The sequence below is a fragment of the Xyrauchen texanus genome, chromosome 33 (assembly GCF_025860055.1).
Source record: "Xyrauchen texanus isolate HMW12.3.18 chromosome 33, RBS_HiC_50CHRs, whole genome shotgun sequence".
Lineage (NCBI taxonomy): Eukaryota > Metazoa > Chordata > Actinopteri > Cypriniformes > Catostomidae > Xyrauchen > Xyrauchen texanus.
The window spans coordinates 25,324,609-25,347,338 of record NC_068308.1 but is presented as its reverse complement, the minus strand read 5'-3'; the positions used below and the strand labels follow the sequence as shown (position 1 = coordinate 25,347,338).

Sequence of the window (22,730 nt, the reverse complement as noted above, 5' to 3'; positions counted from 1 at the left end):
ATGTCACGTCTACTTCTGGTCGCCACTGCACACTGGATTGTATTTACTGCTTTAATGCAGTCCCTTGTGTTTTTGTTCTTCCTCTCTTGCCTGACCTTCTTCACTGATGAATATGTATGGGCAGTTCCCTTCCTCGACAACATGCACTACTCTAGGCACAGGGTAACAGAGAATTTTAAAATCAGATCAATCCATGGGCTTGTCAGCACCAGCCCACTACACACTCCACCTACTCACATTTGGATTGCACTGGAAACACTGGAAGGGAGCGAGAGAACATTACATGCTGAAGAATTACCAACCCATGCACTCAGCTGATGACACATGGAGTCACATTGATGCTGCTACGGTAACAATTTTCCAATTGGATGACACAGTCTTGGTCAGGGAGTGTGTACTGTATCTGAACATGTTGCAGGAGGATGGCTAATTGTCTCCTCTGGGAAGACTGACCTAGAGATGCTCCACTGTGAAGAGCGGCCAGTAAGCTTTGATGCACTTGGAAAAAAATGAGAGAGAAAACAACCAAACAGCCAGCATAGAAAAATAATAGAAAATGGTTTTGGGAATGATGAAAGATAAAGTCTTTTAAATGAGGTTTCCGAAACACTTCTTCTCTCAAACATTGCTGAGCCAAACAGAAGCGTTAAACTTGTTAACACTGCAAAAAAAATAAAAATTCTTAGTCAGAATGTTTTTTCCTATTTTCCAGTAAAAAAAAAAACATATAAACATCCTTCAAACAAGTTAGATTTAGCATAAATGTGTAAGATAATAAACTTGCCTATGAGTTAAGAAAAATACACTTGAAGGAAAGTTTGATTACCAAAGAAAATTATAGTAATCACAATGGAAGTAAATGTTAATATATGCACTCTTTCAAAAGTAGAGCCACAAAATGTTATTTGATTTTATTTGTTTTATGATTTTAGTGTGATATCGTCATGTCTACGAAGTTGCAATATTGGATATGATTTCACCTTGATAAGGTTAGTAAGTGACTTTATCACACTAAAATCGTGTTAACATGTTTAATGTGTGTGTTTTGTGGCTCAAACAAAGTGTAATTTAATGTTTATGGACTGATTTTTATAAGAATATATCAGTTCTGTTAGTCTATACAATGAAAGTGAATGGTGACCAGAACTCCACAAGCTCCAAAAAGGAGATAAATTCATCATAAAATGAATCAATTAGACTCCAGTCGTTCATCAATGTCTACTGAAGTGATCCAGTTGGTTTTGGATGATAACAGAACAAAAGTCTTTGCAGTCTCAAGACACAATCATGATTTGCACCTTGATTACAGTTCCTAGCACTTTACGCATGTGCAGAGCACTTGATGACACAATAGGAAGTGTAATCAAGTTTCAAATTATGATTGCCAAGGAGACTGCTCTAAATATGTACAGTGGGATAAAAATAGTTATTTTGGTCTGTTCTAACATAAAACCAATTGGATTGCTTCAGAAGATCTTAATTAAACACCTGGAGTTTATGGATTACTTTTATGTGACTTAATCTCCTTTTTGTAGCTTTTTGAGTTCTGGTCACCATTCAGTTGCATTGTATGGACCTACATAGCTGAGATATTCTTCCAAAATCATTGTTTGTGTTCAGCAGAATAAAGAAAGTCACGGGTGAGAAAATTATGTGAATTTTCATTTTTGGGTGAATTAACACTTTAATTTTTTTGCACTTTTGATTCTCAGGTATATACTGTATGTTATTTTAAAGATGTTTAGGTATTTTTAATAGAAATCAAGACAAAACTACTGATGCAAATTTACATTTGCAGTGAAAGATTCATTATTGTTTCACCAGAACTAAATAGACTTAAAATTTGACAATGGCAAGTTTTAAGACTGAAATATAGAAATCTTAAAATGCAATATCATTGCTGAAAACATACTAATGTTCTTCAACGACTAAATCACTCATAGTCTTGGACTTGTATCATTTATACATTTTAGTCCACAATAATATTATGATTCATACAGTGCAAGTATCAGGGAATGGTTGTTTGTGAATGTGCAGTTGCAATCAGTAGAGTTGAGGTCCATAATCAATGAGCTGTGAGCAACTAGTTTCTCTCTCTGGGGCAGGTATCCTACCAGCTATCAACCAATAAGCCAAGGACTCACACAGTGAAGTATCAGTGAACACCCACTCATACACTTGGCAGCTAATTAGTGATCCAACCCCCAACAAAACAAAACAGTTTTTAAAGGACTGATTTGCTACCGCTACAAATCTCCCAGGAAACAGACTGACAGGTTGATAAAGAGAGATCATTTAAGTGTGTCAAGGGTGTCAATAAAAGCAATTCTGCAAGATGAATTCTGTCTTCACACAATGGTGCGATTAGCAAAATGTCATACAGCATGTCTCAAATGACACAGAGCTGTTTATTAATTATATCAATTTGTAGGCAAATTGACAAGAATAAATTGCCATGGTTTTTTTTTCTGAATATTGATTTATGAATCAAATAAGGTCTGTGGTTCATGTTAAAGCATAAATTACACACATTGCATGCCACAAGTAAAGTTGTGCATTAAAACTTAAGAAGTTGCTACATAAAGACTACAGTGCATATGTAAAAACACATGTACTATACAAAAAAACATTGCTCACTAAGAAAGTTTATCTAAACAAGATATAGAACTCTTTGACTTAAACCAACCGTATTGATAATGCTCCTACAGGGCAAGCACCTGTTTTAGTCCTTATGCAGCAACTAGTTAGCAACATAAGGCACACAACAGCTTTATATTTGAGGTATCATTTGAATGTATGTTGTAGAACAAAATGTGAAAATATATTCAAGTAATGTTAACTACAGACATTTTTTGTTAAAAAAAAAAACCTCAAAAACACTATTCAGTAAACCCATAGGAAATTTACAGAGAAAACCATGGTTTGAAAACAATTATTTTCTGGCTTTCAGGACCGCAAAATGAAAATGTATTTCAGTCAGCGTTCATTTCTTTCTCCTGCAGTGTTTGACTTTATTTGAAAAATATTTTATTCATTTAATCTATATTTAAACCTCTTCCAATTACTACTTTTCTTGGTTTGGCATTATTCTATAAACAAATAATAGCAACATTTATAATATTGAATATTATAGCAAATTTCAAGACTGGTTCGAGCTGACAGAAAGGCTATGGTAACTCGGATAACAACTCTGTACGATTTTAGTGAGCAGTATAGCATCTCAGAATGCACAACACTTCGAACCTTGAGATGGATGGGCTTCAACAGCAGAAGACCATGCCAGGCACATTATTAGGACCATAGTGTTCCTAATAAAGTGCTCAGTGAGTGTACATGTCCTTCCATGATTTTAACATGAATTAAACTTAGACCACTCCATAGGTCCCTGAAAAAGCAGACATTGGGCTAGAAGGAATTAGAAAAAAATGATGAGACAGACGAAAGCATGGTTATACAAACTCCTGACAAATCACAAAGACAGGACTCGACAGAACTGGAGCAGAGCCCCCTCTTCACCTTCCTCCTCCGCAAAATTCTGCACTCGTCTGCACACAAACACTGAAACATGGCTCCCGGCAAATCGACAAGAGGGGACTTGGCAGATAAAATCAGCCTTTCCTGATGGCAGATATATCAGCATTACCTTTCTGTGCTGCTTTGCATGGGCAAGGCAGATTTTCTCTCACAAAGGACAGCATAAATGTAGGCACAATAGCCGAGTTTTGCCCTTTGTTGTCCATTTTTTTGTACTAAGCAATAATAACACTTAGAGCCATCTGTGATAATACTGTCACAGAAAAGAAAGCAAGAAATCTGAGAATTTTTATGGAAGTACTGTACTCTACATGGTTTTATTTTGTGTTTGTCACCCACGGATGGTAAAGTTGCGGGGGTAGAAGAGGACGGAAGCTGTCTCAGCGAAAGTGATGCATCCCTCAGCATCTCTTGAGAAATAAAAAGGCTACAAAATTCAATAGCGTTGTTTCATCTCAAAATATGTGAACATCCTGACAAGTATAGTTTATTCAAAAGTGAAAATCTTCAAGATTTCGTTTATTCACACTCATGCTGTTCCATACCAGTTGTTCTGTGGAACACAAATTTAGAATTTAGGCAGAATGACTAATGCCTCATTTACTATTATATGTTATTGTATAGAAAAAAAAGATGCAGTGAAAATGAATGGTGACTGATATTGTCATTCTGCCTTACATCTAATTTTGTGTTCCATGGAGGATGGAAAGTCATACGGGTTTAGAACAACATGAGGGTGAGTAAATGATGACATAATTTATGGGAGAACTATCCCTTTAAAATTAGGCACATTTGTTTTGCAAGTGCAATATGGAAATGAGTTGTCCTATTTATCACTATTTGCATTGCATTAGATATATTAGAATACATTTAAACTGCACTTCAATTATCTGTTTAGGACTGCTATTATTTAAGCCAAATCACATCTGTCTTAAAGTTTGAACAATGTGTATTTTACAGAATCAATATAGAGGCATATAAATTAACCAGATCACAAAAGTTTACTCAGTGAGTATTTATTATATTTAATTGAGTCCGAGATGTTTCATTTCACATATACTGATCTGTTCATCAGTGCATTGCTTATCCAGTGCTGATTGGCTGTAATGCATAGAAAAAAGGTTGAAGAAAAACATACCTGAACTTAAAAAAAGCAGGTTATCATAGATCAGTCGAGCCCCTGAGACAAACCTATGAAAGATGTAGTCTCAGCATTCCTCCTCACATTATTATGTCATTGTATTTCCATCTCCCAAGACTACTGTTCTGCAAGATAGGTCTAAGAATGAGGCAGAACATCACAAAACAGTGCAACCCCTAGAGGTTTGCCTTGCCACTGTATGATGTCTTACAGTGCATTTCATTTATGACTTTTTTTGATAACTGCAGTATGCTACTGGTGTAATATTCAAAAATATCTAGTGGTCTGTCTCAGGAAAGCTGCCACAGTGATGGTCTTCACTGCTTGTATGGTGTGACGGCAGCTCTCACTCCAGGAGCAGTCTCTTGAGCTCATGTGAGCAGGTGATGGAGAGGGCACAAGTTAAGTTTTCACACACATATGCAGTGGATTTGTCATCTGGAGGAAAAGAGTGGAGAGCATGGGCAACCTATGGTAAAGGAAGCCCTTTGTGTTACCACCTTCCAGCATCAGGACCTGAAAAAAAGAGAAACAGAGAGAATAAGCCTGCTGAAAGGAAATGCTGGTCCATTTGGTTTATAATTGTTATTGCTCGTTTGGTGCTAGTCTAGCTGGTTGACTAGCATAACCATGTTGGTTCAAAGTTACATTAAATAACAAAAATATTTATATATATATTTAATAAATGTATCCTACTAATATATATATATATATATATATATATATATATATATATATATATATATATATAACCTTGGGCAACAGCATGTACACATGCGTGAACATTGTATTTTGGCTTTGCTATATGCAACTAATAATTTAAATTAATTTCAACAGACTGATCTCAGTTTAGGAGACTCAGTAAAGGGTCACTAAAGGGTTAAACTTTAGGAGTCATGTTACAAAACAACATGGTGCCGACCACAGCAGAGTTTGTCTTTGAGAAAATGCTAACTAAAAACTACATCTGGCAAGAAACCTAATTAAGTTTATACATTGAAATAAAACAATTTGAGTCAATAGATTAGAGTCTCTACTTTCATCCGATATGCCATTTTATTTATCGAGAAATGCTACGCTGATTAATGCAATTACACTGCTGTGTACTTTAGCACCTTTTTCCTTAGAAATCCTATATTTACTGTGCATTATTAGGATGAAAATAAGGTGCATTTGGAGCTATTCTGAGACCAGTGCAGACAGACAGCACACTGGAGGTTATGCCATTCACTAAATAGGGAGCAAGGGAGCATCCTATAGCTCTTTATGCAGCTAAAAACCTTTCTCCTATAATCTGGCCAAACGTTCAGTTTCAGCTTGCAGATGATGTTTGGACCACTCAACATGTATGGCAGACACAGGACAATGGTAATCAGTACATAGATTCAGAAGTTTTAATGTATAAATTACATTTAACCTTGTTGGCAGTGATTGGATGATGCTGGTCATTACTCAGAATTATTTATGCTAATGTATGATGTAGTGCCTTTAACATCTAAAAAAAAATTGAATAATCAATACTCCTGGAAACGTACGGAGCCCTCGAAGTGACCTGTGCAAAAATAAATATAAGAGACTTTCGCGTGCGCACGAGATACTTTCGCGTGCGCACGCATTACAGTTTCCGGTGTGTGTATAGCTCTTTTCCGATTGCGTCATTGCCATCATTCATTTACTCAAAGATACTGAGAGCATGGATGCACATGAATTTATAGAGATATATCTTAAACTTGGCCTTCAATACAAAGACATTACTGTCTATGACATTTGTAATACTGTCATGGCTGAGACACGCTTTGATCTTCCAAAGAACACTAATCAAGCAATAGACTTGTACTTGCATTTAACACGAGAACTACCGGAATTCTAGAACTACTAGAATGGCCATAGCGGTCATAGTGCTATAATAGTGCTAGACTATGCAAATACATAGGCCTAGCCTATATATATTATATATTAGCTGCTAGACTGCCCCGGAAGGTGCGTGCCTCACTTTGTGTACAGCAAGTTTTTTCACTGGAATCAAAATCCATGAATAAATGAATCTGTTATATTAATAATAAACACCAGGACACGTAGTTTCTCGTGCACACGCGAAAGTTTCTCGTGCGCACGCGAAAGTCTCTTAGATTTTTTTTTTTTTGCACAGGTCACTTCGGGGGCTCCGTAGAAACATAATAAACAATTTGTTAAAAAAAAAATATTTTTGCATTATTTCACAATATTTTTTGTTCACATATTTTGATACCCATTTTTAATAAAACTGTTAGCTCTAGAAATTGTATTAGGTGCTACTAGTTACAAATAAAAAAGGTAAATGGAAAACCGTTAGTATATACAGTGCATTCATAAAGTATTCAGACCCCTTCATTTTTTTCACATTTTGTTATGTTGCAGCCTTATGCTTAAATGCTTTAAATATTTATTTTTTTCACATCAATTAACACTCCATACCCCATAATTACAAAGCAAAAAAAATATTTTTGATAACTATTAAAAAGAAAAAACCGAAGTACTTTTGTGTATGATGTGAAAAGCTTTGCAAATGTGGATTTGGGGATTTTCTGCCATTCTTCTCAGCGGATCCTCTCAAGCTCTGTCAGGTTGGATGGGGACCGTCGGTGGAGAGCCATTTTCAGGTCTCTCCAGAGATGTTCTATCTCCGGGCTCTGGCTGGTACATTCACAGAGTTTTCCCTAAGCCACTATTGAGTTGTCATGGCTGTGTGCTTAGGGTCATTGTCCTTTTAGAAGGTGAACATTCACCCCATTCTGAGGTCCTGAGCACTCTGGACCAGGTTTGCTTTAAGGATATCTCTATTTTGCTTCTTTCGGCTTTCGTTCAACCCTGACCAGTCTCCCTGTTCCTGCCACTGAAAAACACCCACACTGCACGATGCTACCACCACCATGGTTCACCGCTGGGATGGTATTACACAGGTGATGAGCAGTGCCTGGTTTCCTCCAGACATGACGCTTGGAATTGAGGCCAAACAGTTCAATCTTCATTTCATCAGAGAATCTTGTTTCGCACAGTCTGAGAGTCCTTTAAGTGCTTTTTCTAAGAAGGCTTTCATGTGTCTTGCACTGAGGAGAAGCTTCCGTCTGGCTACTCTGCCATAAAGCCCAGATCTGTGGAGTGTTGCATTGATGATTTTCCTTCTGCAAATTTCTCCCATCTCCACACATGATCTCTGGAGCTCAACAAGAATGACCATCGGGTTCTTGGTCACCTCTCTTACCAAGGCCCTTCTTCCCCAATTGCTCAGTTTGGCCGGGGCTTCTGAGAAACTATTCTTCTTACCACAATTGTACAGAACTGACACTCTCTGGATGTTTTTTGTTTTTGGCACCATTCAGAGTAAATTGTAGAGACTGTTGTGCGTGAAAATCCCAGAAGATCAGCAGTTACAAAAAATACTCAAACCAGCTCATCTGGCACCAACAATCATGCCACGGTCCAAATCACTGAGATCACATTTTCCCCCATTCTAATGGTTGATGTGAACATTAACTGAAGCTCCTGACCCGTATCTGCATGATTTTATGCACTGCACTGCTGCCACACGATTGGCTGATTAGAATATCACATGGATGATTGTTGGTGCCAGACAGGCTGGTTTGAGTATTTCCGTAACTGCTGATCTCCTGGGATTTTCACACATAACAGTCTCTAGAATTTACTCCGAATGGTACCAAAAACAAAAAACATCCAGTAAGCGGCAGTTCTGCAGATGGAAACACCTTGTTGATGAGAGAGATCAACAGAGAATGACTGGTAACTCAGTTAACCACTCTGTTTTGGTGGCACGATACAATATTAGGCAGGTGGTTTTAATGTTGTGGCTGATTAGTATATCAAATATATAGTAGATCAAATCTAGACAGGCCCCATTTCCAGCAGCCATCACTCCAACACTTTATCCTTGAGTAATCATGGTAAATTGCTAATCTGGTACTAGAAAATCACTTGCCATTATATAAAACACAGCTGAAAGCTATTTGGTTCATTAAATGAAGCTTAACGCTGTGTTTGTTTTTGAGTTGCCACAAATGCAATAGACTGGCATGTCTTAAGGACAATATTAGGTCAAAAATGGCAAAAAAGAAACAGCTTTCTCTTGAAACTAAACAGTCAATCATTGTTTTGAGTAATGAAGGCTATACAATGCTTGAAATTGCCAAAAAAAGAAAAGAAAAAGGTTTCATACAAAGGTGTACACTACAGTCTTCAAAGACAAAGGACAACTGGCTCTAACAAGGAAAGAAAGAGATGTGGAAGACCAGATGTACAACTAAACAAGAGGATAAGTACATCAGAGTCTCTAGTTTGAAAAATAGGCGCATCACATGTCCTCAGCTGACAGCTTCATTGAATTCTACCTGCTCAACACCAGTTTCATGTACAACAGTAAAGAGAAGACTCAGGGGTGCAGGCCTTATGGTAAGAATTGCAAAGAAAAAGTCACTTTTGAAACAGAAAATCAAAAAGAAAAGGTTAGAGTGGGCAAAGAAACACAGATATTGGACAACAGATAACCCCATTGAGCTTTTGTGGGATCAGCTAGACTGTAAGGTGCATGAGAAATGCCCAACAAGACAGCCACATCTATGGCAAGTGCTACAGGACGCATGGGGTCAGATGTCACCTGAGTATCTGAACAAACTGACCGCTAGAATGGCAGGAATCTGCAAAGTTGTCATTGCTTAATTTGGAGGACTTTTTTGATGAGAACTCTTTGAAGTAGTTTAAGAATTTCTGATTTCTGATTGAAATAGTAATTGTTCATGTTATTAATGACCTGACTATACATTGTGATCAGTTGAATGCAACTTTGGTGTATAAAAGTACAAATTTCTTTACATAAGAGCAAAATCTGTACATTATTCCAAACTTTTGGCCACCACTTTATACATTTACTGTACATTACCTGTATATACAGTAAGTAATTTACACTATAAAAATATTTACAATGAAAATTCTAATAATCTTTGCATTTATTACAAATCCGAATTTGATCCGGACCCAAAGTTTTACTTCAAAAACCGACCCAAACCTGACGGTTGGTTGGGTCTCGACCAGCTCGGGACATACATTTACCAGCATCCCATGTTGGGGACCAGCATTGTTGGTCTTTTCAACAAGGAAAAGAGGAAAAAAAAAAAGGAAAGAAAAACATAGGGAGGAGGACAAAGAGATAGAGAGCCATAACTGTCATCATGATGTCAATTAGGTGGGATACTTGTTGAGGGTGACCACAGGCGATATACTCTTACTCTAATGCAAAATGTATGAACCCTATGGCTCGATATGCTTCCTTGGCTAATAATAACCCATGATAAAGTACAGCGCAGAGCGATTACAGTGACACGCCTATAAATGGTTAATTTCTATGGTCTTTGTTTTTTTCTAGCCCCTCTTTTCCCTTGGGGGTTGCACCAGACAAGAACCAAAGCACCCACCATTAGAGAAATTACCCTGACCTGTCCTTCAACCATCCTTCACCTAATCCACACCTATTCAACCACTTACACAACCTTTCACCACTTTGTGACTTATAGTCACTGACCATAAAATATCCTTGGGATCATTATAGCCACCTAAGCAACACCACGTAAAGCTTGTCTCTTAATTATTCAGTTCTATTGATCAATGCAGACTGTAGGATAACACCCCTCCCATTTTTTCAGCTCTCTCACAGCAGGGAAAGATTGAAATAACTCGATCAGGTCCAACTCTAGTCAGGGGGGCTGGCTGTCACAGCAGCAGGGGAGGACACTGTGGTAGCTGTACTAAGTTCTGCTTCTTGAAGCAGTGGAGAAGAAATTGAACCCTTCAAACACACAATACCTCAGCAGGTTGAGAGAAAGAGCACAGAAAGAAAGCATGAGGCTGAGCTGCCCAGTGGCAATGAATTACAGAAGGGAAAAGCATGAAAGAGCAAAACTACTTTTCCTCAGCGAGATGATTTCATTGCCAAGCTAAAACCTGCCATGGCATAAAATCCAGAAGGAGGGTTGGATGGTTGGACTTGAGAATATGACAGAGGTTACATTTTAGGTTGGCACTTGAGGCAGAGCTTAGAACCAGCTTTTTGTCAGATATTCCAAGCCTAGCAAGAGTCATACATAGACTCTGCTTCCAGTTACCACTCTTGGTCTACACAAAGGACTTCCACTGTGTTATTTTTTGACAGGCATGGTTAACAACTCAACTCTGCAGCCCTGTCCCTGGACTTCTAAGCACAATATATTGTTCCTGTCTGTTTGCGAGACTCTTCCCTCTATTGCTGCTCAGGGGCCAAGACAATTACTCATCATTACTTTCCTGCTAGCAGCCTGGCAAGTCTTTCTGTCATATTTGTTGTGACCTCAAACGGGCTCTCTGCAGACTGACTCAAAGAAATGTGACAGTCCACTGAGGCAACATACAAGCCAAAATCAACCAGAAGACAAAACACAGACTGAAAAGATTCATGGGGCCTGTGGTTAAAGGGACAGTTCACACAAAAATGAAAATGATGTTATCATTTACATAATGATAGTATAAACTGCCTGGCTTCAAAAAAAAAAAATCGCTTACTCTAATATTTAGTTGGACTGCAGTGGGGTTTGTCAGGACTCTGTGGTGGCCAATTCATGTGTGAAAATGTTTCCTCATGCTCCCTGAACCACTCTTCAAAGTTTGAGCCCGATGAATCTTGGCATTTTTGTTTTTGAATATGCCTGTGCCGTCAAGGAAGTAAAAATCCACTGATGGGATAACCTGGTCATTAATTACATCCAGATAGACAGCTGACTTCATTTTATTGCCGCATAACGTTGCTGAGCCTAGACCTGACCAATTGAAGAAACCCCTGATCATAAGACTGCCTCCAGAGGTCATTATGCGTGATGGGTGCATTGCTTCATGAACTTCCCATCTGGCCCTGACACACCCATTGCTTTGGAATAGGGTAGATCTGGACTAATTAGACCACATGACATTTTCCATTGCTCCACAGTCCAATCTTTATGCTCACTAGCAAATTTAAGTAGTTTTTTTTTCTGATTAGCCTCACTAACAAGTGACTTTCTTGTGGCCACACAGCTGTTAATCCCAATTCAGAAAATTCTCGTTGCATTGTGCATGTGGAAATGCTCTTACTATCACTATAAAAAATAGCGATTTACGATTTGACTTCAAGTGTATTAGTGATCTCCGATCACAATCATTAAACAAAAATGTTCCAACCACATTTCTTCCATGAAGCTGATGGTTCACCACTATCCTTCCAGGTTTTAATAATTCGTTGGACAGTTCTTAACACAATTCCAGTGATTTCAGAAATCTCTTTTCTTTGCTTGATGCAGGCCAATAATTTGTCCCTTCTGAAACACAGTAACATCCTTTCCACAACCACAGAATACGTCTTTCGACATGGTTGTTTAAGAAATGAGAAGCTACACACTTCATCAGTTAGGGTTAATAGAATTGTTGCCAGCTGACACATATTAATCACTGCAATAAAGATCAAATTATAGGCTCTTTAGTATCTACTTATTTAAATCCAAACGGCAACTTTTATTTTTGGCTAGGTAGTGTAATATCATATCATATATGATATCATGTTATTCCAAACCTGCATGACTTTCTTTATTTTGCAGTATACAAATGGATTTTTTGAGATTATCTTAGTCTCAATCTCCATTCACTTACATTGCGTATTTTTTCCATACAATGAAATTAACGGTGACTAGTGTTAATTTCATTAATGATAACTATGATAAAAAATGTTCTTTGACGACCTTTTTTTCCATGACTAAGACAAGACGATGAATGTCATTAAACACTAACTGTGACTTTATCAACTTGTAAAATTGTAGATGAAAAAGACGAGACTAAAATGTAGTTTAAAAAATAAAATCTTTACCATAATCTCTTTATTTTTGTCTAAAATAAAAAGACAACAAAATATTATAGTCTGTTTTTTTATGTCTAAATTACAATCCAAATATCCTGTTCATTGGATGGCATGAGCTGCAGTTTCCTTTCCTGTGCTGCGCGTGGCATATCAGGACAAAGCAAGCACGCTGAAGAGTACCTTTCAAGTAGTTTACAGAAAGCTAACATTTGTTAAATAATGACAGCAACAGTTGGACTTGGGAGAAAGAGAAGATGATATGAAGGCTAACCACAAAGAAATTGAGGTAGGTTAAAATCTTGGTGGTAATGATAGAGATATTAGACAACTTAATAAGCTATATTAAGACAAGGCGGTGGTGTTACATTATGTAGGCTGTGTGTTTTTGCTAAACCGAACTCGTTAAGCTAATAGCTGTAAATGAGCTGTAAAGGTAGCTTGAGTATAGACCAATGACTTATGTATTTGGCATGTATTTGGCATGTATTTGGTGACAATACTGTGTTTATTTGTCATTCACATTACCATCAAAATGAATCTGATTTGGCATCAAAATGAATTTGTATATGTTATAAAAACAATTTGCCTACAAAAACATACCTCAAAAAGTCTCTGCAGTAATATGCCTGCATAACCTGCATAAAGTACTTTGTGAGTATAATATCACCTAGATTTGATTGTGTAGAGTTTTCTTTTTCTGGATACTCAGGGTTTGTTATTAAGTTAAAATCTTAGCAATGATTTACTTATAGTGCAGCACTTGGATTTCTTGATATTGCATCTGTTTAAATGTGACTAAAATATGACTATAATGTCAACAGTTTTCATTGACTAAAACTAGACTAAAATACTGAGGGTTTTCTTTGACTAAGATAAGACTAAAATGCCCACTAAAACTTGAAAAAAAAAAAAAGGATAAGGTTGACTAAATATGATAAAATCTAACAAGGACATTTAACACAGGACTAAGAGTAAATAAAAAAAATAGCTGACAAAATTAACAGTAATGGTGACTGAGGCCGTCAATGTGCCTAATATCCCTTTGGTGAACTATCCCTTTAGGCAAAGGCTAAACGTTCTTAAAAGGCAAAGGGAAATGTTTTTGTTCTGTCTCTTAATTTCACCAAAACAACATTGGCTCAAACAATGGCATAAGTTTGGGGCGGAGCTATCTGTTTCTCTGCCCAATTGAAGATGAGGCTGTTTGAGAACAGTCATTATTTTTGCAATTTTGTTTGGTGATGCTAGTTGCACAGAAATTACACACTTTACCTTTCAATTCTGTCATTTCCCACATCTCATCATCGCAGGTCATTGTCGCCTGAATACTGGACGGGGACTCTAATTGCTGCACCTGTTTTTCATTTCCGTCAATCTGCTACTCATGAATATATACTCTGTTGCTAGTGCCACTTTTTGCAATGTATTGCATGTTCTCTGACAGCAATACTGAGCATTATTGTACTTTTGTACTCTCTTGGCTACCTGTTTTCTTGCTTGTACCCCTAGTTTTAGCCTTTAGTCCCATGTTCTTTGGAGTAGTCTGCTAGTGTTTTGGGCTTTCTATATCCTATGATCCTACTACTTTGTTTTTGAATTATGTCTCAGCTTCTGTGTTCATGCTTTTTCTATTGAAACCCTTCTGTCCAGGATCCATCTCCTGATTTACAAATTCCCATGAGCTAAACCATGCAATCACACATATCCTTCTTCTAGACTGTCAGCTTCTACCTACTCTCACCTAAACACATATAAAAAACACACACACAAGCACGCACACACACATCATTAGTCTGGGGAATTTCATCAGCTTTATCTCCTGGAAGGTTGGAACCTCTCAGGGGAGCTTGAGGCTGTCAGTGTGCACAAGTAGAGCACACAACCATTAGTCATTTCATTATCTGCCATAAGTTTATTTCTTGGTGGGACAGGAGCAGAGCATCATGACCTCATTGATTCCTGTGTCTTTGTGTATGTCTCTCAAAGATGAAGGCCAGTAAACAATAAGTATCTGCAGGTTAGTAAAAGGTACTGTTAGTGTTTCTATGATGAGTCAAATGACAAACCATCAATGTGATTTTTCATATTTTCATAAAACATACAAATTGTATTGTCATAAAATGGAAACACATTCACACATTTTGGCGGACTAAACTGCCAAAATATCAATATAATTTAACATTGCAAGGTAGTGCTTACAGCTAAACACTGAAAGAATCTTTGTCTTTTGTCCAGTACAAATATATTTAACATCCTAATAACATGATAAATTTACATAAGGACCTAAAATAGATAACAAGACTTGTTTTCAGAGAATATATCTTGGAAATTAAGGATAGTTCACCCAAAAATGGAAATTATCCCATCATTTACTCACCCTTTTTTCCCAAACCTGTATGACTTTCATCATTTATTCACCTCATGCCATCTCAGAGGTAAATTACTTTCTTTCTTCTGCTGAACACAAACAAAGATTTGTAGAAGAATATCTCATCTCTGTAAGTCCTCACAATGCAAATGAATGGTGACCAGGCTGTGGCTCAGTTGGTAGAGTGGGTCGGCCACAAATCGAAGGGTTGATGGTTTGAATCCCGGCCTACACAACTCCACATACTGAATTGCTCCCAATGGCAGGCTAGCACCTTGCATGACAGCTCTGCCACACTTGGTGTGTGTGTGAATGGGTAAATGAATCACAGTGTAAAGTGCTTTGAATACTGTTAACGTTAAAATGGCACTATATAAGTGCAGACCATTTTATGCTGCATTTATGTCCTTTTTGAGCTTCAATGCTTTGTTTGTGTTCAGCAGGAGAAAGAAAGTCTTATACATCTGGGATGGGATAAGGGTGAGTAAATGATGAGTTAATTTTCATTTCTGGGTGAACTATCCTTTTAAATGGAAATCATGTGCAATAAATGTGAATAGGGACTGAGGATAACATTCTGCCAAACATCTCCTTTGGTTGTTTTAACAGAAGAAAGCAAGCCATTAAGGTTTGGAACAACATGAGTGTGGGTAAATGTAACAGCATTTTCATTTTTGGGTGAACAATTCCTTTAAGCTTATTTTCTTACCCAATTGGCAAATATTATTTTTCTTGTTTTAAGCATAAATCTAACCTAATTTAGTCTGGTTGATGCTTAAAAGATTTTAGATTTGAAGGCTGTTTAGATATGTTTTCAGGAAAACAAGATAAAAAATACTGATTTGGAAAATGTATTTGGTAACACTTTACAATAATGTTGTATTTGTTATCATTAGTTAACTACATACCATTACATGACCTAACAATTAACACGTTTATTTCAGCCCTTAAGTACTGAATCTTACTTAATTTCAATTGCAACATACTGATACATTTTAGAAATTAAAACTTGTAGCCTATACATTAACATCTGTAAATGCATTATGAACTAACATGACCTAACAAAATAAATAAATAAATGACATTAACCATAATTAATAAAAGCTGTAATAAAATATTGTTTATTGTTAGTTTATGATACCTAATGTAGTTAATAATGTTAACAAATATACATTTTCTGTAAAATATTACCATTTATCATAACATATTTACCATTTGGCAGTGAATGCTCAGTACAAGACTTCATTTACAGCATAAAAAAAGACTAACTCCACATCTGTCAGACCATAAAGCATGCCACAATCAACCAAGTTACACTCAACAGAAGCAATGCAACAGGGGAAGATTTTACTTCCAACATGGCCACAACTCAGTGTGAGCAAAATGTCAAAAGGGCAACTACCTAAGCAGAGAACATTTTCTTCTTTTCTATTTCATCTGATCTACAGTATGACCTCTGCAGACTCTGGTCAGAGTGGCCATGATCCTCCAGGAGCTAGTGAAGGATTTAATGATGTTTAGAGTTGATAATTCCCGCAGGGTGGATGCATAGGTCAGTCTATGCATATATTAGGATCAGTTCGTTAGATGGTCAAAGTAATTCTTTCCCTGGCTCATGAAACTTCCAGATCCCAATGGGGCATATGTATGGAGACTGCACCATTAAATAAGACTAAGCTTGCTGAAAATGAGGAGAGCTAGCTTGTCCGTCTAAATCCCAATTCCTATTACACACTCGGTTCTCTCTTGAGTTGCTCATTAAAGCTAGTCAGGAATTCATCCGGTAGTGAAGAAATTCTAAAGCGACAATTTCCCATGAGATGGAGAACCTGAGGAAATGCTCTCATAAGGAGTGTGAAAGACTGGAAGGGGATCTTAACTGTCTAACTGTAGTCTTAATTAAAAAAGTGTCTCTCTATGTTGTTTTTCAGGGTGATCTGAGGTACTCAGATAATTTAGTTCTCAACTTAGTTTAGGCAACTTAAAGGGATTGGAAGTTTCTTGTAAGGTAAGACAAGGCCTTATGAGCTTTGTGTAGCAATACCATTAAAAATTATCTTCAGCTTGACTACAGGCATATACTGCAGTGCAAAGCAAAATGCAGTAACACATGTGTCAAAAGTGAGTTATGACCGAAATCTGGTCTCTCAGACTGTGGCCCTGTCCCAAATGGCACCCTCCGCCCTTGCAGTCTTTCCTCTGAGTGCAGACTTTGGTGACGTAAGCAAGTGCAGAACGATGGGGTGCTAGTCAGCAAGTAAATGAGGATGCATTAGTGATAAAAATTAGCATTTTGGAACGGACTTCAATCAGATGACACATTTTTTACATAATGTTTTTATGAACATGCAGTTTTACAAATTATTATTTGAATAAGTCATGTCATTGATAGATAGTGTAAAGGAACACACTTTAAACTCACTGCTGAATATTTTTTTTTATTAAATTATTTCAAGCAACACACTGACATTTGAAATCTTTAGAGAACAAATAAACATTTTTAAGACACATGGATGGTTACAGGCAGGTGCTCAGAACACAGTAAAATATATAGAAAGAAAATGCCACCAAATATTTGCAAAAATAGTTATAATATACACAGCCACACTTCTGCAGGTATAAATATTGCTATTAGTGTTGCTATATCAATAAATATAAGCAATCTTACAAGCTACAGCCATGTGCATTAATTTATTCTCTCCTCTCTTGATGTTTTAGAGCAGGGGTGGGGAACGTCAGGCCTCAGGGCCATATAAGGCTCACGAGACCATTTTACCCGGCCCACGAGGCCATTTGAGAAATAATTTGAAAAGCAAAAAATGGCCTTGATTCAATTAACCTGAAAAAAATTCATTTCAAAATATTTTTAAAAATGATTTTAAATTATAACAATAATAGACGGACCTTTTAGTGTTTTTGGTGTGTGAGCACATAACGGAATGCCTACATTAATTTCAACCCACAATCAGAAATTGCAAGCAATTGTAATGCCCACGAATAATTTTGTAAACACTCAAATGGCCCTTAATGTAAAAAAGGTTCCCCACCCCTATTTTAGACACTCATTCTGTCATCCACTTTGAAACAACAATAGCAAAGGTTTCATGTAAGATTACTTACTTTTATATACATCAAACTTCCCCAAGCAAAACTAAGAAAAAGTAATTCAATATCTCAGGAAAAGTTTTGAAGTTTTACACATCAGAATTAAAAGTGATACTATAAACACATAAGCAAGTGATTTGCCGTTCTTATTAAAATACACATTTATTATTCAAATAAATTTTGAATCCACGATTGATCACTGCCTCATTCTCCATGTTTTGTCCTCCAGCTCCAGTCTGCTGTGATTGGTCAAGAGGATCAGTAGCAGTGATTGCTGGGTAATAGTCCACTGTGGAGCCTGCACTGATGCGCAAATGACTGCAAGTCCATATCAAGTGTGCCATTTGGGACAGGGCCTATGATCTGTCCTGTGACAGAAAGGTTCAGCTCAGCACAAAACAACAACCTTTGAAGGTATTTTCCTTAGTTTCAGTGTTGGCATAAATACTGCATTTTGTCTTTGTGGAGCAGTATATTATCAGAATCAAAACGAGCTTTATTGGCAAGTGTTCTCACGTACACAAGGAATAATTTTTTGGTGATGCACACAGAACATAAAACAAAGTAAGAGTATAAATAGACATACATATAAGAGAACATATAACAGAATGGCATATGTACATGTGCAGGTGATGATGTATGTGCAAGGTAGGGGTATGTATAGTTATTTATTTATTTATTGGATTTTCTCCCCCTTTTTCTCCCCATTTTGGAATGCCCAATTCCCAATGCGCTCTAGGTCCTCATGGCGGCGTAATGCGGGTGGTGGAGAACGAATCTCCATTGCCTCCTGAGACCTTCAATCCACGCATCTTATCACATGACTTTCTGAGTGTGTTACCACAGCATCCACGCACAACTCACCACATGCCCCACCAAGAGCGAGAACCACACATTATAGTGACCATGAGAATGGTTAACCCAATGTGACTCTAGCAACCAGGCCAATTTGTTGCTTAAGAAGCATGACTGGAGTTACTCGCGACTCCAGGTTTGGTAGTCAGCGTGTTTACTTGGTATTTATAGTTATTGAATTAAATATGTGAATATCCAAAGAGTGATTCTCATCTATACTTTTGCAAGTACAAAGTAATAGCACCAAATTAAACCGCTTTCAGTCATTTTCACAATGTTGTGTGTTTCTCAGTTCCACTCATACCTGTAACCTACACTGTAAAAAAAATCCTGTTGTTTTTACAAAACAATTTTGGCAGCTGTGGTTGCCAGAATAATTCTGTAAAAAATACAGTTAAATGTAAAACACTTTACATAACAACCTGTACATTTTACAGTTTAAAAGCACCATCCCTCACCTGTCAATCAATTGCCGAGCTAAAACAAGAGTTTCAACTTTGCCTTTTACAAGTGCCTTTATAAGGACATAAACATCTGATTGGAAAATGTAAAAAGTGGATACAAACACAATCACAAGAGCTTCACGGATCTTCTTAGTGTGTCTGATATCGACACAGATGACAAGCACGAACACCTGAAGCTCCTTTAATACAGGTAATCCACTAAAATAACAGATAAGTCTGCTTGACATGTTGCATTATATTACATTTCAACCGCATCTAAGAAACAGTGTACAGTGTTTTTTTTTTCTTTGTCTTTTCTGATTTGGTGTGCTTTAATATCATGCAGTGACACACCGACATAGTGATTGATCATCATGCCCTGCCCTCCAAATCCAAACAAAATGTTCACAGGAGATGCATTTACTTGACAAGGTGTAAAAAGCGACTTGTCTCACCTGACCACATGTGATCAGATCACCCAAAATTCACGTGAAACAACATTCCAATCAGAGAAACAATCCTAACCCAACCCCCCAACCATAACCAGCTCTTAAAATTAGAAGGAAATTATAGGTTGATAAGAATGATGTCCCCTCATACTAGCCAATAACATTAACTATTAAGCAAACCTAAAATCTGAATGGTTTCGAGGAATGTTGTTTTCTTGCTGACATGTCAAGCCACTATCTCAGATGAAGGCATTACATGGCAGAGTGAAGCCTCAAGTCCTGAGTAAAAATGGAGGACTATGCAGCCTTTAATTTATTTTATCAGCACTCTTTCGCAAAGTGTTCTTTAAAAACTTTGCTCAAAGCATTGAGAGTGGTCTGATGATGCATTTTTAATGGCTAAACTTGGCACCAGGGGAAAAACTCTCCACCAAGCCATTATGTTAATTTAGGGATGTGCAAAACAACTAGTCAACTTGTTTCAAAATCGACTAGTCTGTCTTTAAAAAGCCCTGTATCATAATGCTGGTTTTGGGTTCACCTGATCTCAATTAGATACGTTTCTAATAGACCTTTCTTGTGTTTGAAAACATACAGAGCACAACAGAATGGAACAGAATGCAGGATCTCAAAACATGGTTTAAAAAGTTTAACTAATTTAACTTCACATAACATCTAAAAACACATAACTACAAAAACAGCAGTGATACAATGTCCAAAGACGTCTGTCCGTCTGTCTGTCTGTGGTGTTGGGTTAAAGGGATAAGTTTAAAGACACAATTTTTCCCGGAGGGTTTTACCAACACTGAAAAAAATGTAATACTTTTATTTCACAAGTTTTCTTAAGTAAATCTTAGATGTACTTAAATGTACTTATTTTATTTACTAGTGAAATTTACTCAAAATAGCAAATACATATGAAAAGGTTTTGTATTATAGGAATAATACATGATGACACGTTGTAAAAATAACAAACAATCATAAATAATATTTTTTTTTATAAGCTAAAGCATATAGTTTTACGTTTGAATGTAGAATTTCCTTAAGTTCACTCATAAAATAACTTATTCAATGTAGAAAGTACTTTTCTGCTGTATTTACTTCACCACAAAATCCTTTTTGGTTTCAAGTAAACTGTCTAACCGCTACTAAAATATTAAGCCTAAAAAAAAACATCTAGAAAACTAGTCAACCTTGTCTAATCGACTTGTACGTTCTTAAACTAGTTGACCATTGTGACACATACATATGCATAATATCTAGTGAGATTTAAAAATAATAATAATTATTATTATTATTTTGAAATCAAACTGTGACAGTTTATTTTGCTTTATTTAAATTTAGGGCAAAGGAGAGTTCAGACATTCCTGTAGGCATCAACAATATCTATTACTAACTCAAAATCCAATCATTACCTTATTCTAGAATGTGCAAATGTACTCTTGGTGCACTTCTGTTCAGTCACCGGGGGCAGTCATATATCTGCCAAAATCACTAAAAACTAAAACAAATACTAAACTGAGATGATAAAACAGATTGAATCTCACACAAATCTCAAGGTATTTAAGTGTAAAGCATACGCTCTCTGGTGAGCAATCCTGAAAGTAAGATCATCTTTTAGATGAAATCTATCCATTTGCCTCTTACTAGTAATGCTTTGGCATATATTTAGGGTTGAGAGATATTGCAAGTTAAGCTTTTAGAGTATTATTCTCGGGGACTTCTACACTGAAAATGTATGTGACAGACATAACTGCAAGTATTGGGGAGTGTGCGGGGGTGTATTTTACTGCCCTCCTCCCTGAAGATGAACATGCACAGTCAGATTCTTTATTAGACATGAGTGATGATGATGATGTGTGACCTGCGTTTTGTAAATATGAAACAGGGTGATAAGATGACATCAAATATAATCAAGGCAGAGAGAGATCATGGACTCTCAATCTCAGAAATGTCCTCAAATCAGAAATGTGACATTTATTTCATTCATGCTTGTGATGCTGATCGTTTTAAAGCAAAGTGCTGGTATTGGGTGTACACCTTCTCAGATTTTTAAAAAAGGAAGGGGATTGTTAATCATAATGGTGCTGTCAGATCCACTATAATCCACTTTTGTGTTGTTTCTGAGTTTGTAAGACCTTTTCTGAACTTTTGCTGCACTTGATTTCTATCCTTCTGTTCTCGCTGGGTTGCCTCGGGACCTCTCTGGCAGTTATCACGTCTCTGCGGTCTTGTTAAGGAATCAGAGCCATTTGTCTCAGTAATCAGACCGGAAAGTCAAGATCTCTTTGCGGTACAAAGGGCCACGCTCTACAGCAGGTAAACTCAAATTTCATAGTTCTGGGACCATTTGTACAAAATATGGGGTGACCAGGGGTCAGTGAATAAAATTACCTGATGATACTTAATTTTTCTTTTGGCTTTACAATGTAGTATTGAGTATTTAACAACTACAGCTATGTGTTCTACTATCCTTCTATTTTTAACACAGCATTCATCAAAACAGTCATTAGTGCTAGAAAGTATTTAATTCTTTATCCTATTTTAAAGTCTTTATCTTATTTACACACAGATGCATTTATAATATTCATAAAAGCTTGCAGTATGGTGTTTTAGGGTGTTTTCACACCTGGGTGGTTTGGACTGTTTGTTTCGGAACCTGGCACATTTTCTCCCTTGATTCGGTTTGATTAGACACATATGAACATGGCAATCACACTCGTATACGCATCAAAACAATTGGTCCAAGACTGCCTTAATGAGGTGGTCTCCGACTGATTGCAAACAAACTCTGGAGCAGTTTGCTTGTGGTGAGAATGCAAACGAACCCAACGGGCCAACAAACCAAACATTATCCCTATAAAAACCATGAACATAACTGTGGGATCTTTAGAGGAGACATCTGTAGATCAGCACTTTCTGTAATTCATCA

At 36.9% G+C, this 22,730-nt stretch overlaps 1 pseudogene; it reads right to left on the bottom strand.

Moving 5' to 3' along the window:
• Positions 1-5,021: 5,021 nt before the first annotated feature.
• The window catches only part of LOC127626683 (spermatogenesis-associated protein 20-like), a 67,479-nt pseudogene continuing 49,770 nt past the window's right edge, over positions 5,022-22,730 (bottom strand).